Source organism: Hyla sarda, chromosome 6 (genome assembly GCF_029499605.1).
Source record: "Hyla sarda isolate aHylSar1 chromosome 6, aHylSar1.hap1, whole genome shotgun sequence".
Taxonomy (NCBI): Eukaryota; Metazoa; Chordata; class Amphibia; order Anura; family Hylidae; genus Hyla; species Hyla sarda.
In genome coordinates, this window is record NC_079194.1 from 126,569,857 (window position 1) to 126,578,646 (window position 8,790).

The window sequence follows — 8,790 nt, forward strand, 5'->3', positions numbered from 1 at the left end:
TGGGCCGTACCAGGGGAACGGAATCAAGGGGTTACTGGTTTTCCCCAGAGCCAGACGCAAAGCGGGATGGACTTGCTGCGGCAGGTAACCCCCAGGTCGTTCCACCCGATAGCGACTCAACCTCACTGACAGTTGAGACAGGCGCGGTACACAAGGACTAGGCAAGGTGAAGTCAGACGTAGCATAAGGTCAAGGCAGGCGGCAAGGTTCGTAGTCAGGGGCAACGGCAAGGGGTCTGGATGCACAGGCTTGGGAACACACAGAAACGCTTTCTCAGGGCACTAGGCAACAAGATCCGGCAAGGACAGGAAGGGGAAGTGGGTTTTTATAGTGTGGGAAGTGATTTGTACTGATTGGGCCAGGCACCAATTAATGGTGCACTGGCCCTCTAAATTTCAGAGAGCCGGCGCGCACCCTAGAGAGCGGAGTCGCGCGCGCCGGGACAGGACAGCAGGAGGACGGGGCAGGTGAGAGGATTGGGATGCGACCCGCGGGCGGGCGCGTCCCTCTACGCGGATCGCATCCCCGCCGGTGATAGCAGAGCAGCGCTCCCGGTCAGCGGGTCTGACCTGGGCGCTGCGCGCTGAAGAACGACGCAAGCGCTCCGGGGAGGAGCAGGGACCCGGAGTGCTCGGCGTAACAATTCCGGCCTATGGCCACCCTTCCCAGGAACGATAGGTGCGTGTTTAAATGAATAAAGGTCCACAATGGAGATGAACTTGAACTTGCATAAACTTTACTGAAGTACTTGCGGTACATCCAATTAACAGCAACAGTCGTAGTAATACAGTCTCTATATAGCACGGTAGTGATTGACAGATGCTGAGGACCATTGACTTATCCAAAGAGTTATTAGATTTAGGATTTTTGCAGAGATCCGTCCGGATTTAGGGCAATATTTAGGTCCGGTGATCTTGCTGAGGTAATAGGGATTGAATTAACTCACAGTTTTGAGAGATGGCCATTGCCGCAAGGCTTAGGCCTGGTTACTGCTGATGACAGCTGCGCAGATCCGTCCTCATCAGCAGCTCACGAGGAAAGAGGAAGAGGAACTAGTAATGGCCGCCGCTCCCTTATATGGGCAGGGCCGTTTTGGATTGGTCCGTGTCAGCTGTCACTCACCGTTACAAGGCATGGTGGGTGAACACGTCACGGGGACCTCCAAAGGTCCTTAAGCAAAACCATAGAGTTTCTACCTGATCACGTGACCCACAGGTCCTGCTAAGCTCAGTACAGGTAAATAACTAAATATATACAGTTTCTATACCTATAGCTATATAAATACCAAATAGAATTACTATATATATCTACTGACTAAGTGAGAGGTGACAAGGGGAAGACTAGACAAAAGGGACCCCGACATCCTAGGGACTCTGGCTATGGGGACCTCTATACAGGTAACGTATAGGATACGGTACCGGGACACCACAAATCCAGTGGGTGGTCTTATGAGTGCACAGCACTGCAGAATGTGTGTGCACTATATAACCCCCAGGCCGTTCCACCCGATAGCGACTCAACCTCACTGACAGTTGAGACAGGCGCGGTACACAAGGACTAGGCAAGGTGAAGTCAGACGTAGCAGAAGGTCAAGGCAGGCGGCAAGGTTCGTAGTCAGGGGCAACGGCAAGGGGTCTGGATACACAGGCTTGGGAACACACAGAAACGCTTTCTCAGGGCACTAGGCAACAAGATCCGGCAAGGACAGGAAGGGGAAGTGGGTTTTTATAGTGTGGGAAGTGATTTGTACTGATTGGGCCAGGCACCAATTAATGGTGCACTGGCCCTCTAAATTTCAGAGAGCCGGCGCGCGGGCCCTAGAGAGCGGGGCCGCGCGTGCCGGGACAGGACAGCAGGAGGACGGGGCAGGTGAGAGGATTGGGATGCGACCCGCGGGCGGGCGCGTCCCTCTACGCGGATCGCATGCCCGCCGGTGATAGCAGAGTAGCGCTCCAGGTCAGCAGGTCTGACCGGGGCGCTGCGCGCTGAAGAACGACGCGAGCGCTCCGGGGAGGAGCAGGGACCCGGAGCGCTCGGCGTAACAATTCCGGCCTATGGCCACCCTTCCCAGGAACGATAGGTGCGTGTTTAAATAAATGAAGGTCCACAATGGAGATGAACTTGAACTTGCATAAACTTTACTGAAGTACTTGCGGTACATTCAATTAACAGCAACAGTCGTAGTAATACAGTCTCTATATAGCACGGTAGTGATTGACAGATGCTGAGGACCATTGACTTATCCAAAGAGTTATTAGATTTAGGATTTTTGCAGAGATCCGTCCGGATTTAGGGCAATATTTAGGTCCGGTGATCTTGCTGAGGTAATAGGGATTGAATTAACTCACAGTTTTGAGAGATGGCCATTGCCGCAAGGCTTAGGCCTGGTTACTGCTGATGACAGCTGCGCAGATCCGTCCTCATCAGCAGCTCACGAGGAAAGAGGAAGAGGAACTAGTAATGGCCGCCGCTCCCTTACATGGGCAGGGCCGTTTTGGATTGGTCCGTGTCAGCTGTCACTCACCGTTACAAGGCATGGTGGGTGAACACGTCACGGGGACCTCCAAAGGTCCTTAAGCAAAACCATAGAGTTTCTACCTGATCACGTGACCCACAGGTCCTGCTAAGCTCAGTACAGGTAAATAACTAAATATATATATAGTTTCTATACCTATAGCTATATAAATACCAAATAGAATTACTATATATATCTACTGACTAAGTGAGAGGTGACAAGGGGAAGACTAGACAAAAGGGACCCCGACATCCTAGGGACTCTGGCTATGGGGACCTCTATACAGGTAACGTATAGGATACGGTACCGGGACACCACAAATCCAGTGGGTGGTCTTATGAGTGCACAGCACTGCAGAATGTGTGTGCACTATATAAATACAAAATGATTATTATTATTACTATTATTGCTCCCTGACTGACCGCTATTAGTGTATGGACACTCATATAGGGGGGCTGTCAAACATGAGTAGGACCACTTACCAGACTCCTAATCCTAGAATAACTAGAAATCTAATTTTTTTTTAAATACTACAAGATATATCATATCTTCTCCAACTAAACTCTATATTAATCTGTTCAGCACCTCCTGCTCTATAACATGGTGCTGGAACACTCCATTTTAAGTGTACAAGTTCCCTTTAAACATGCTGGCTGGCTCGATTAATGGGGGAAGTCTATAAGGACTTGTTATAAGGACACGTTGACACTAGAGCTATAACTGTTAGGGGGCACTTTGGATCTATTATGGGGTATTCTAGTACTATTATAGGACAATCTGGCATTGTATGGGGCAATCTGGTGCAGTATGGAAAACTCTGGGATTATTATGGGGCACTATGATCCTGTTATGGTGACACTGGCAATTTTATGGGGTTACATTAGCTGTTGTGTCTGGCAGATGTCTGGCAGTTTTTAGTGAGAGGTGATAAAAACACTAATCTAGTGTCTGTGTCTACTTTTTACACCTTATGATCATGTGGTGGCCCAGTTACCCCGTACCCTAGCTGCCCTGTCAGGCAGCTTCCTGGAGTGTCCCCTGGGCCTCCCTTGCACTTGTTCCCCCATGTACAATTGTTGTATTATAACTTTAAGAAGGTTGTCATGTGAGTTGTCATGTGATTGTTACCCAGGAGGTATCAGTGACCAAATGACCCAAGGGTGGCCTATGGGCTCCCTGCTAGTCTCCCCCATGTAAGCCTGGGAGGAGCGCTCTCTCTCTCTCTCTCTCTCTCTCTCTCTCTCTCTCTCTCTCTCTCTCTCTCTCTCTCTCTCTCTCTCTCCCTCTCTCTCCCTCTCTCTCCCTCTCTCTCCCTCTCTCTCCCTCTCTCTCCCTCTCTCTCCCTCTCTCTCTCTCTCTCTCTCTCTCTCTGTCTTGTCAGTCACAAGTCAGTCAAGTCAAAGTCACCATTTGTCACGTCAACATGGCCTACATTAAATTGATCCCATCTACTACAAGTCCCAGCAAGCCCTTAAGGTCTCTGAGTCACTGGTCACCTCCGTGGGCCCTGGCTGCACTGTATAGACTTTTCCACCTGTCTAACCTCAGTAAAGCTACCATTGTCCGTAACTTGGCTTCGGAGTCTTTTATTGCCCCCGTGCCTAGCCCAGGATCCAGTATTTTACTACTGTTACAAACTGGAATCCAAATAGACTTAAATAAACTTTTACAATTTGATCAACACAACCTGCATAGTACTTTGATACATCCACCCCACCACCTCACCACTTCAAGTATTTTGGGGTATGTCTCTACCAGCAAAAATGCTAAAGTCCAGTCAGATTGTATGAAGATGGTCATGTCGTAGATCCTCAGCTGGTGTAAGGTCTGGGCTTTGACTGGGCCATTTTAGGACATTAACATGCTTTGATCTAAACCTTTCCATTGTAGCTCTGGCTGCATGTTTGCAGTCATTGTCCTTCTCAAACATAAACCTCATGTTTTGCAGTATTTTGTTAATTTGCCTTACCAAAAACAGAAAAGTAAATGATCAATAAGAATGACAAGATTTTTTGTCAAAAAAATTAGCCCTAACATAGCGCCATGAGGTGAAAAAAAAAAAGTTAAGATCTTGTAATGTTGTGCACAAATTATACATTTTTGATGATGAAGTTCTGCAGAGGCCGGTTATCCAAAAGTTTTATTATACCTCAAACACGCGTTTCAGGTATGTGTCTCCCCTTTCTTCAAGTGAAAGGCAGAGGTACAGAGCATTACAATTTCATATATTAGGTCTCTAGTCAATTAAACCTAAAAAATAATGGATATTAAACATTTCCAAAATTCTCTGCATATAAATTGATTTTGTTTCTTCCATGGTTGTGACCAATAGTTTTGAGACTGGCACAAATGTTTGCTGCTTCAGTGATTTTAGATCATTTAGTCAGCTGTTTTTATGGTATACTGAAGTACCATTATAAGTATTTCATATGTTTTTACATTTTTATTGACAAATACATCATTTTTTAAGCAAAGACATAGGGGGAAATTTATCAAAACCTGTCCAGAGAAAAGGTTGCTGAGTTGCCCATAGCAACCAGATTGCTTCTTTCATTTTTGAAACGGCCTGGGAAAAAATGAAAGAAGCGATCTGATTGGTTGCTATGAGCAACTGGGCAACTTTTCCTCTGGACAGGTTTTGATAAATCTCCCCCATAGTATTTACAGTGTTGAGACAAGACATTCTCGCCTAATCATACTTGGGAGTTATTCATTTTCTGTATTTTTGTTTGTCCACCTGCTTTTTGAGGATTGACCACAGGTTCTCAATGGGGAGTAACCTGGGCATGATCCCAATATTTCAATGTTTTATTTACCGAGGCACTTATTTATCACTTTTGCCTTCTGACATGGTGCAAGCTGGTGCACGGTGCAAGTTGCTGTTTAGATATCATTCTTTATTAACAGCAGTCTTCTTAAGCAAAATCAAGAGAGAGCCAAGGCTCGAGTCCTGCAAAAACATATGGGAATGCCATTCCTGCACTTTTTGTAAAACAGGTACGCCGTTTCCATTTGCATGCAGGAGCATCAGTTTGCTACACTCATCACTGTGCAACTGGGAGAGGGACTGCCCAAAGAAGTGGTTGGAAGGGGGAGTTAATATATGGCTGGGCTGGGGCCTAACCACATTAGCAGAAGACATAGTGTAGGCTGCACATCTCCCTCTTCAGCCTCTTCAGTATCCTGCTGCCATCCGGTCTGAGAGGAGGAGGGTGGGGGTGTATGTGTATCTGTTTATGGGTTGGTTTCAAACAGGCATATTATGGATATTTTGGCTAATAACATTATATTAGTAAGTTGCTTTATTATACTTTTTACACCATACACAGGTTGTTTGTTTCACTGGGTAATCCTTTTAATTTTTCATGGCAAGAAATGTCACTATTACAACTAAAGCAGCAAACTTTGTGAAAACCCAAATTTTGGCAACGACTCCACATATTTGTGTGGCTAGTGGAGATGTCTGGTCTGTAGGTTAATGGGATGACTCGGCCGGCCGCTCCCCAAAATCTCTGGGGGATGTAAATTTAATGAAGCGATATATTGGTCTATACAGTTTTTCAGACTTTAAAAGTAAACAATGTTAACTAACTGCAAGCAAAGATCTTGTAAAGGGCATGGAATTGAAATGAAGTCTGTTGCACAATGTTTCATTATACAATTATTTATTTGTATAAAACCAGTTGTTTAATTTATTTATCAATGATATAGAGGATGGTATTAACAGCTCTGTTTCTATCTTTGCAGATGACACCAAGCTTTGTAGCACAGTACAGTCTATAGAGGAGGTGTATAGGTTACAGGATGACTTGGATAGACTAAGTGTCTGGGCATCCACTTGGCAAATGAGGTTCAATGTGGATAAATGTAAAGTTATGCATCTGGGTACTAATAACCTGCATGCATCGTATGTCTTAGGGGGGATTAAACTGGCAGAGTCACTGGTAGAGAAGGATCTGGGTGTACTTGTAGATCACAGACTACAAAATAGCATGCAATGTCAGGCTGCTGCTTCCAAAGCCAGCAGGATATTGTCATGTATCAAAAGAGGCATGGACTCAAGGGACAGGGACATAATACTCCCCCTTTATAAAGCATTGGTACGGCCTCACCTGGAATATGCTGTTCAGTTTTGGGCACCTGTCCATAAAAGGGACACTGTGGAGCTGGAAAGGGTGCAGAGACGCGCGACTAAACTAATATGGGGCATGGAACATCTTAGCTATGAGGAGCGATTAAAGGAGTTACAATTGTTTAGTCTTGAGAAGAGACGTTTAAAGGGGGATATGATAAACGTATATAAGTATATTAATGGCCCATACAAAAAATATGGAGAAAAACTGTTCCAGGTTAAAACCCCCCAAAGGACGAGGGGGCACTCCCTCCGTCTAGAGAAGAAAAAGTTTAGTCTCAAGGGTGACACCTTCTTTACCGTGAGGACTGTGAATTTATGGAACGGTCTACCTCAGGAACTGGTCACAGCAGGAACAATTAACAGCTTTAAAACAGGATTAGATACATTCATGGAACAAAATAACATTAATGCTTATGAAGAAATATAAAATCCCATACCTTCCCCAATATCGCGCCACACCCCTACCCCTTAATTCCCTGGTTGAACTTGATGGACATATGTCTTTTTTCGACCGTACTTACTATGTAACTATGTAACTATGTAAGAATATCCCCTTAAAAGAAGTTATACAACAGGGGACCGACCGCTGGGAACCCCGCAATCTACTGTACGGCGCCCTTGCTCTCCTCATGAATTAAGCCGTTTTGACGCTGGCACAAAGCTGTGGCTGACACGTCCCCTCCATGTATCTCTATGAAAAAGCCAGATACCAGCTCTCCCCTAGAGATGCATGGAGGGGGTGTTGTGCCGGGGTCGACACACATCATTTATGCAGAGAGCCGTGGCGCAGGGTGGGAGATAGCAGGGGGATCCCTGCGATCTGACCCCTCCCACCCATTCTGACAGTTATCCCCAATCCTGTGGATGGGGTATATGTTTTAAGATACTGGACTAATCCTTTAAGTAGTCACAGCTCTGTCTTCAGAGGTTGTAATAATTGAACTGTAACCTGATAAATTTAAGCTTGTTCTGACCTACTAGAGGACTACAGGGTCCTTCACAGTGCAAAGTCTATAATATGTGAATAGGGCCCATGAGCTCCAGCAGTAGATGACTAACTGGGTAGAAAACCCCCTTTAATCCCCTTGTGTGCATTTTGATAGTTATTACTGTGACCATTAAGTTTTTATTATTACCATAAAATCTGTTCATCTAACATGCTAAACCACAGCATACCACTAGAGGCACTGTTTACCAGTGTCTATGGACCATGATAAATTATACAGAGCTGTAAAGGATGTGCATATAATTGCTAAACATTAATGTCCAAAACTGTGGTTACATATTAACAACACCTCATCACCAGATATTGGAAGATCTCCCGGGTAAATATCCTGAGAGAACAGGGTTACTGCTGATACTGAGGTCAAGTTTTCATTCAAGACCAAAAATGTCGAGGAATTCCTCATCTCAGATCGGACGGGAAGTCTCCAAACAACAGGAATTGGTGTTCCTCAGTCAGCATGTTAACGCTGCAGGCTTCCTTCCTGCTATTTCTCGGGTCTTATATAGTCAGAAGCTCCTTTCATCATTCCCCTGCCCCTGTACAATTCCATAGACCTTACAAATTTGTTTCCATAACAGATTTTAGGTTAAAACAATGACGGGAATTCTGAAAAGAAAATGGCTCTAAGATGTTGTGATTAGAGAAAGTGTTACCTAAAATGCCTCATACGCCTGCTATAATGATAATGATTGAGATCTCTACCTCACAATGTGGTTGTCACTTTTCAAGCCCATTACTTCCTGCTATAATTTTGCCCCCTGTATGCCCGAATATAACTACTGTAGTATAATTCCTACCCCTATGTACAATGATATTACTGCTATATAACTGTTAGGTACAGAAATATGGCTACTATAATACTGTCCCTATGTACAAGAATATAACTGCTATACTATTGTCCTATATGTTCAAGAATATAACTGACATATTTCTGCCCCTATGTACAAGAATATAACTACTATAATGCAAGGCAGGATGGCACTATACAGTACAAGTAATAGGCAGTAATGGTCACAGGAGGGGAGGGTAACGTTGGGAGGGCAGGGGTGCCAGATGTGTAAAGAGCAAGAAGACATCCAACTAGAATCCGAGGTAAGAAAATCACATCTGCACTCACCTGTAATAATACTTCTT